We start from the raw sequence: 7,076 nt of genomic DNA, 5'->3' as shown, positions 1-7,076 counted from the left end.
CTTTTGACCACCCCAGGAAAAATTTGGGTGGTTCCTCCAACCTGCATTATAAGTATTACTGTATGGGTTATTTTGAGATCCAAACTTATTGTTACCCATATAGTTGACTTGTTCCTCTTCGGTTGTGGGATTGAAGGATTGATACTCTGTATGCACACCTCCTCCGCTTGAGTCACACCTCATTACTAGATGTACCTGCGTAGAACTAAGAAAACCATCAATCTTTTTATTGAGAAGTTTTACCTGATTTGACAGTATAGTAATTGATTCGACGTTATAATCACCGACTATTTTGTTGGCTTAGTCCTCATGACTTGCCACTGATAGTTATTCAGTGACATTTCTTCAATGAATTCATAAGCCTCTTCAGGTGTTTTGTTGTTGATGGTTCCGCCAGTAGCTGCGTCAACCATTTGCCGAGTCGAGGGATTCAAACCATTGTGGAATGTTTGTACCTGCAGCCAAAGCAATAACCCATGGTGAGGGCGCCTTCTCAGTAAGTCCTTATATCTCTCCCATGCATCGTAAAGTGTTTCTAAATCCATCTGCACAAAAGAAGAGATATCATTACGTAATTTAGCCGTTTTAGCCTGCGAAAAGTATTTTAGTAAAAAATTTTTGGTCATTTGTTTCCAAGTAGTAATTGACCCTCGTGGTAATGAGTTCAACCATTTTTTAGCTTTGTTCCTCAATGAAAAAGGAAATAACCGAAGATGAATGGCATCATCAGAAACGCTATTGATTTTAAATGTATCGCAAAATTCTGGGAAATTTGCTAAGTGGGCGTTGGGATCTTCATCCTGTAAACCATCAAACTGAACAAACTTCTGTATCATCTGAATAGTGTTAGGTTTTAATTCAAAAGTATTTGCAGCTACAACAAGTCTAACTATACTAGATTTAGTTCCTGTTAAAGAGGGTTTAGCATAATCATACATCGTGCGTGGAGCAGGATTTTGATTAGCCGCAATTGCAGGAGGTAGCTGATTGCCTTGGTTTTCAGCCATTTCGTCGGTTGGGAGTTGAGGATCGTCTTCTTGCTCGTTCTCCATGTATCGTAAGCTACGCCTTATCTCTATTTGATTTCTACGAACTGTACGATCGATTTCTTCATCAAAAAGTAATGGTCCCGACGGGTTTCTTCTAGTCATAAACTATAAAAACCTGCCAAGAGAAAGAAAAAGTAAATTAATAAAATTAAATTAAATTGCAAGAAAAATAAATGGCTAAAGTAATAAAAATTTAGCGTTCCTAATATTTTAGTTCCCCGGCAACGGCGCAAAAAACTTGATCGCGTGATTTGTAATAAGTAATAAATATTTATAATGAAGATCAAACCTAGACTAACTATTATCACGACGAAAAGACAAGCGCACCTATCGAACAACAGTATAGTAATGGCAAGACCGGGATATCATACCCAAGGGAACCAAAAGTACTAGTAATAACTATCTTTTTATTATTTAACCTAGAAATAAGGAGGGGTTGTTTATTAAACTAATTAACTAAACTTAATTAACTAATTAAACTAAAGCAAAGAGACAATTTGGAAAAAGGCTTGAAGAAAAGTAATTGATAAAGACGACACCCAAGGAGGAATCCACCTAGATTTCACTTGTTATCTGACTCTGAACCAGACGATTTATTCACTTGACTTGATCCGTGAGACTCCCTAACCTATATTATTATCTCTTTCGAGACTAATAACATCTAACCCTCAGTTGAATTAATCAAAATCTCTTTCTTAATTAAAACCCCTAGGGAAGCAGTAAATCGATATATGGACTCCCATATTAGGTTTCACCCTAATTTGGCAAAATCTCGTAACCTTATTTCTTGGCGTTCGATCAACTCCGCTTAATTATGCCAAATCTACTCTTAGACAGGGACTTTTTCTCCTCTACATAAGGACATAAAATCATGAATTAATACCTGAAATATTAATTCAAGCATTAAGAACAAATAATTAAGAACAAATCAAGTATTTATCATACAATTTAGATAATAATAACAAGATCCATCATAGATTTCAACCCCCTTAGGTATCTAAGGGGTTTAGTTCATAATAAAATAAGAGTACATCTTAGAAGTATGAAAATAACAAAACATAAAGAAAACTCTAAAACCCCTAAAGGAATTCTGAGAGAGATCTTCGATCTTGGAGTAGCTTTGGCTTTTGGGATGGATCGTGTGGCTTTCTTCAAGTAATTCCCGGTGTGCGGTTCTGTACTCTAGAAAAGTTCTGGAGAGAGCGGCCCCTCTCTAAGTCATACTTAGGGTGTTTATATAGGCTTTGGATTAGCTTTCTTCCTCCCTAAGTATCCCTTTCCGTGTAAAATACAACTCTTTGAAAAAGGGACATGCCCGTGTGCCACAGTCGTGTGACGTGATTGCCAGGCCGTGTTCGATCCGTTAAATTGCACACGGCCGTCTGGGTCAATGGCCAGGCCGTGTGAATCGTGAAAGCCTTGGTCGACACCCTCGAAAGACATGAGTGTGTGAGCTGCCCGTATGGCAAGGCTTAGGCCATGTCATCTTCTCGATTTGGTCCGTTTTGTCCCTTTTTGGCTCCTTTTGACTCTTGGTGCTCTCCTGAGTACAAAACATGAAATAACAGAATTAAGAGCACCAAAATCCATAAATCTAGTAATAAAGATCCATAAATATACTAGGTATTTAGGGTAAAAATATGGATAATTTTGTGTTTATCATTGATAGATTGACCAAATCTGCTCACTTTGTTCCGGTTCGTACAGATTATTCACTTATAAACTGGCTGAATTGTGTGTTTCTCAAATCATGAGGTTACATGGTGTGCCTATATGTATTGTTTCAGATAGAGATCCGAGGTTTACATCGAGGTTTTGGAAGAAACTGCAAGATATATTAGGTACTAAATTGCATTTTAGCACTACTTTTCACCCTCAGAAAAATGATCAGTCTGAATGAGTTATTCAGATACTTGAGGAGATGTTGAGATGTTGCATTCTTAAGTTCGAAGGTACGTGGGTACGTACTTACCTCTGATTGAGTTTGCATACAATAATAGCTTTCAATAAAGTATCAAAATGGCACCTTATGAAGCTTCGTACGGTCATAAATGTCGTACACCTCTGTACTAGACTGAACTTAGTGAAAATAAGATACACGGGGTTGATTTGATCAGAGAAACTGAACAGAAAGTGAAAGTAATCTGTGAAAGTTTGAAAGCAATATCAGACCGTCAGAAATCATACGCGGATTTGAAACGAAAAGATATAGAGTTTCAGATAGGGGATAAAGTATTTTTAAAAGTCTCATTGTGGAAGAAAATACTCAGATTCGGTCGTAAAGGCAAATTGAGTCCGAGATTCATTGGGCTGTATGAGATTATTGAGCGAATTGGGCGGTTGCGTATAGACTGCTATTGCCAGCTGAGCTAGAAAAGATCCACAATGTATTTCATGTCTCGATGCTTCGTAGATATTGATCTGATTCTTCACATGTGATTAGTCCGACATAAGTTTAGATTAAGCCCGATATGTCGTACGAGGAAGAACTGATTCGTATTCTAGCTCGTGAGATTAAAGAGTTACGAAATAAGAAAATTCCATTGGTTAAAATATTGTGGCATAAACACAGAGTTGAGGAAGCAACATGGGAGCCAGAGGATACAATGAAAGAGCATTATCCGAACCTATTCACCGGTAAGATTTTCGGGGACGAAAATCCCTGAGGGGGGAGTTGTAACAGTTCGATCTAGACCCTAATCGGAACGGTGATTTCGGGAACACGAATTCGAGTCAGAAAAATATTTTAATATTATTTTCCGTGTTTATTATATATGAATTTGCATGTGTGAAAATTTCGTACAAAAATTTGATTGTTTGTGTGCTTAATTTGATAAAAGGACTTAATTGTGTAAGTTGAAAATTCGATAGTCTAAATTATAAAGGTTGAATTGATAGTGGCTTTTTAATATGGAGTGTTTCTGTTGCAAATAATCCTTTATTTTAGTTGTGGCGAATATACCCATAATGTATGTGTTTATGATATTATTTTATTAAGGTTAAATAAGTAAAATATGTTAAATGTTAACATAATATATTATAACATAATAAAAAAGAAAAAGAAGAAAGCCATGCATATTACTTTGTTCTTGCCGAAACTTGAGAAAGAAAGAAAGAAAATATAGCTTAGGGTATTCGGCACTTTGGAAGCTTAATTCAAGGTTAGTTTTTGTTCGGTTTTTAATGATTTTTACCTTTTTGAGATCGTTGCTTCGAATACTACCCGACCCATTTTTGAATTTTTTATTTTGGTGAATATTTTGTGTTATGACATTGATGAATATTTGTGTTTTGTGATGTTTGATGATGAAATATTAAAATATATTTTAGATTAATATATTTTGTATTGGAGTTTTGATGATATTGAGTTATTAGGATTAAATTGCAAAAATAATAAATTTAGGGACTAAAATATGAAATAAATGAAATATATGGACTAGTATGAGTATGTTGAAAATTTGCTCAATTATGTTTTTGTGAGATTTGGTGTATTTTATGTTTTGTGCAATTTGGACTAAATAGTAAAAATATGAAATATCAGGGGTAAAATGGTAATTTGCCCATTTATGTGTTGTTGGATTAAATTGAATGAAATTATGTTTAAATGAGGTTAATTTGAAATTATATAGATCAAGAACAAAGGAAATCGGACTTGGATCGGGGAAAAACAAAAATAGTTGAATAGTCGATTCGTAACGTCCGTCGATATCCGAGGTAAGTCTTTAAGTAATTAAGCATGGTTTATTTTGAATATAGAATTATTTACTATGATGATTCGAATTTTATAATGTATTAGTTTGATAGCCGAATGAGATATGTCAATGAATTAATGTGATTAAGTTGTATTTGAATGATATCAAAGCTTTAGAAAATGTGTATGTGATGCATGAAATATTATACAATATGATATATGTGAGATGTTGTGGAATGATTATATGTTTGTGATGTTGGGGCTTTGAGCCTAGCAAGCCTTGTGCTGGTGACTTTGTTCGGGGTTCGTGCCTAGCAGGCTTAGTGTCGGTGAATGAATTTCAGACCTTGGGTCTAGCAGGCCTTGTGCCGGTGTTGAATCAAGCTTATGCCTAGCAGGTTTTATACCGGTGAATTGTTCTCAAGTTTATGATGACAAGAGTTTAAGATATTGTGGATATTGAACAAGTGAAATTAAGCTATAAAACATTGTATATGTTCGGCCAAACAGGTAAGTACAAGTAAGCTTATATCAAACTTGAGTATTCGGTTACATGTGAATTTATATTGAACATGTGTATTTGGTTACATGTGAGTTTATATTGAGCTTATTTATATACATTCGATACATGTGAGGTTTAGGGGCGAAGCCAGAAAAAAAATTTTGAGGGGGCCGAAGGAAATTTTAATTTTTTATAGTCTATATATTTATAATTTTTAAAGGATTAAATTGAATTTTTATAATTTTAGGGGGGGCCAAAGTGGAATTTTACCTTTACTAATTTAAAATTTAAAAAAAATCTAAAGGGCCTAAATGAAAATTTCCTATTTTAGGGGGGGCCGGGGCCTATGCCTGCCCCCCTGGTTTCGCCGGTGAGGTTATATTGAATTCGTAAATTTGGTCATATGTGTTGATTTATTGAGTTTGAATATTAGGTTATTATGATAATACATCTTGAACTTATATATTCGGCCTTATAAGATAATATAATGTATCTTTCGAATTTGGATATATAGGTAAGTATTTATGTTGTATTATATTTGATCTTGAATATTCGGCCAAGGTAAATTATTTGAGTTAAAGTATATCTTTGATGGTACATTTCGACTTGTATAAAATGTTTTGATCATTCATTTAAGCTATTTAATTTACTTAAAGCTTACTAAGTTAAGTTAGCTTACTCTGTATGTTTTGTTATTCTGTTTTATAGATTTTGGTTGTAAGTTACGAGCTCGGGGATCGTGATCGAAGTCATCCACACTATCGCCAAATTTCAGTATTTTTAAAAGTTTATCTTTGAACTTTTGGCATGTATAACTTTAGCATGTATAACTTTAGCCATGCGAAAATAGCTTAATTTCCGTGATAGATTCGTTCATACTTGGATATGGTTTGAGCTTACTTTTAGTTAATATGTTATATATTATATGCGAATGAAATATGTGATATATGTGGTATGTTTGAAAATGGTTTATTAATGTTAGATTTGAAAGTGGATTGATGTAAAGATCATATATATGAATTTCATGATATAATTATTTGTTTCGGTTTAGGTTTTTGGTTTGGATAAAATATATTTGAATGATGAGTTTAGAATATGTAACTTATAAGAGGTTTATTCATGATTTCATGTGAGAATGTATATTTGTTTGTGATGTAATAAAGTTGAAAGGAATATGATGATAAGGATTTGCCTATTCGGTTAATGAGATGAAAATTTACCAAATGAATAGTGTTTTGTTTAATGTAAATTTGATAATGCATAGTATAAGACACACATATATTTGAATATGCATAGGTTATTTTAGTTCGGTTTGCATGGAAAATGTATGAGTTTTATATTTGGTTATGAGGTTAAATAATGATTAATTATTAAGATTGTTTTGTTTAATAAGGCTTGTAAATGAAACATTGATAAATGACCATTTGAATAGTGATTTTATGTAATAGTTCACCATGGAAACTATATGCATTTTTGCAAAAATGATAATTATGTGTACACATATATATATGTATGTTTGTGAATTGAATGATGATTTGAATATATATAAAGAAAGTATTTGTGTATGTAAATATATATATTTGCTAATGAATAAATGATTCATGATAATACTCTATGTTTAAATTTGTGAAAGTTCAGGATTATGTTTTTGTACTATAATGCCTTGTAACCCTAGTCCGATGACGGATACGGGTTAGGGGTTTTACATGTGATCTTTCTTTTTCCTCTGTTATCTACTAGTTTATTGGGTTCTTAATGTATACGTTAATACATTCAGTTCATCAATGACAACACTTTAAACTTTTAATAGTTTTGAAACTAGACATGCAGATTA

At 33.4% G+C, this 7,076-nt stretch overlaps 1 non-coding gene across 1 annotated transcript; it reads left to right on the top strand.

Moving 5' to 3' along the window:
• The first annotated feature begins 471 nt into the window (after positions 1-471).
• LOC128286326 (small nucleolar RNA R71) lies at positions 472-578 on the top strand. Its single transcript, XR_008276869.1, has one exon. It is a non-coding gene; the product is annotated as a small nucleolar RNA R71 (small nucleolar RNA).
• Positions 579-7,076: the final 6,498 nt, after the last annotated feature.

The sequence above is a fragment of the Gossypium arboreum genome, chromosome 12, assembly GCF_025698485.1.
Source record: "Gossypium arboreum isolate Shixiya-1 chromosome 12, ASM2569848v2, whole genome shotgun sequence".
Lineage (NCBI taxonomy): Eukaryota > Viridiplantae > Streptophyta > Magnoliopsida > Malvales > Malvaceae > Gossypium > Gossypium arboreum.
Note: the sequence above shows the minus strand (reverse complement) of the source record. Positions and strands in the feature narration are given on the sequence as shown.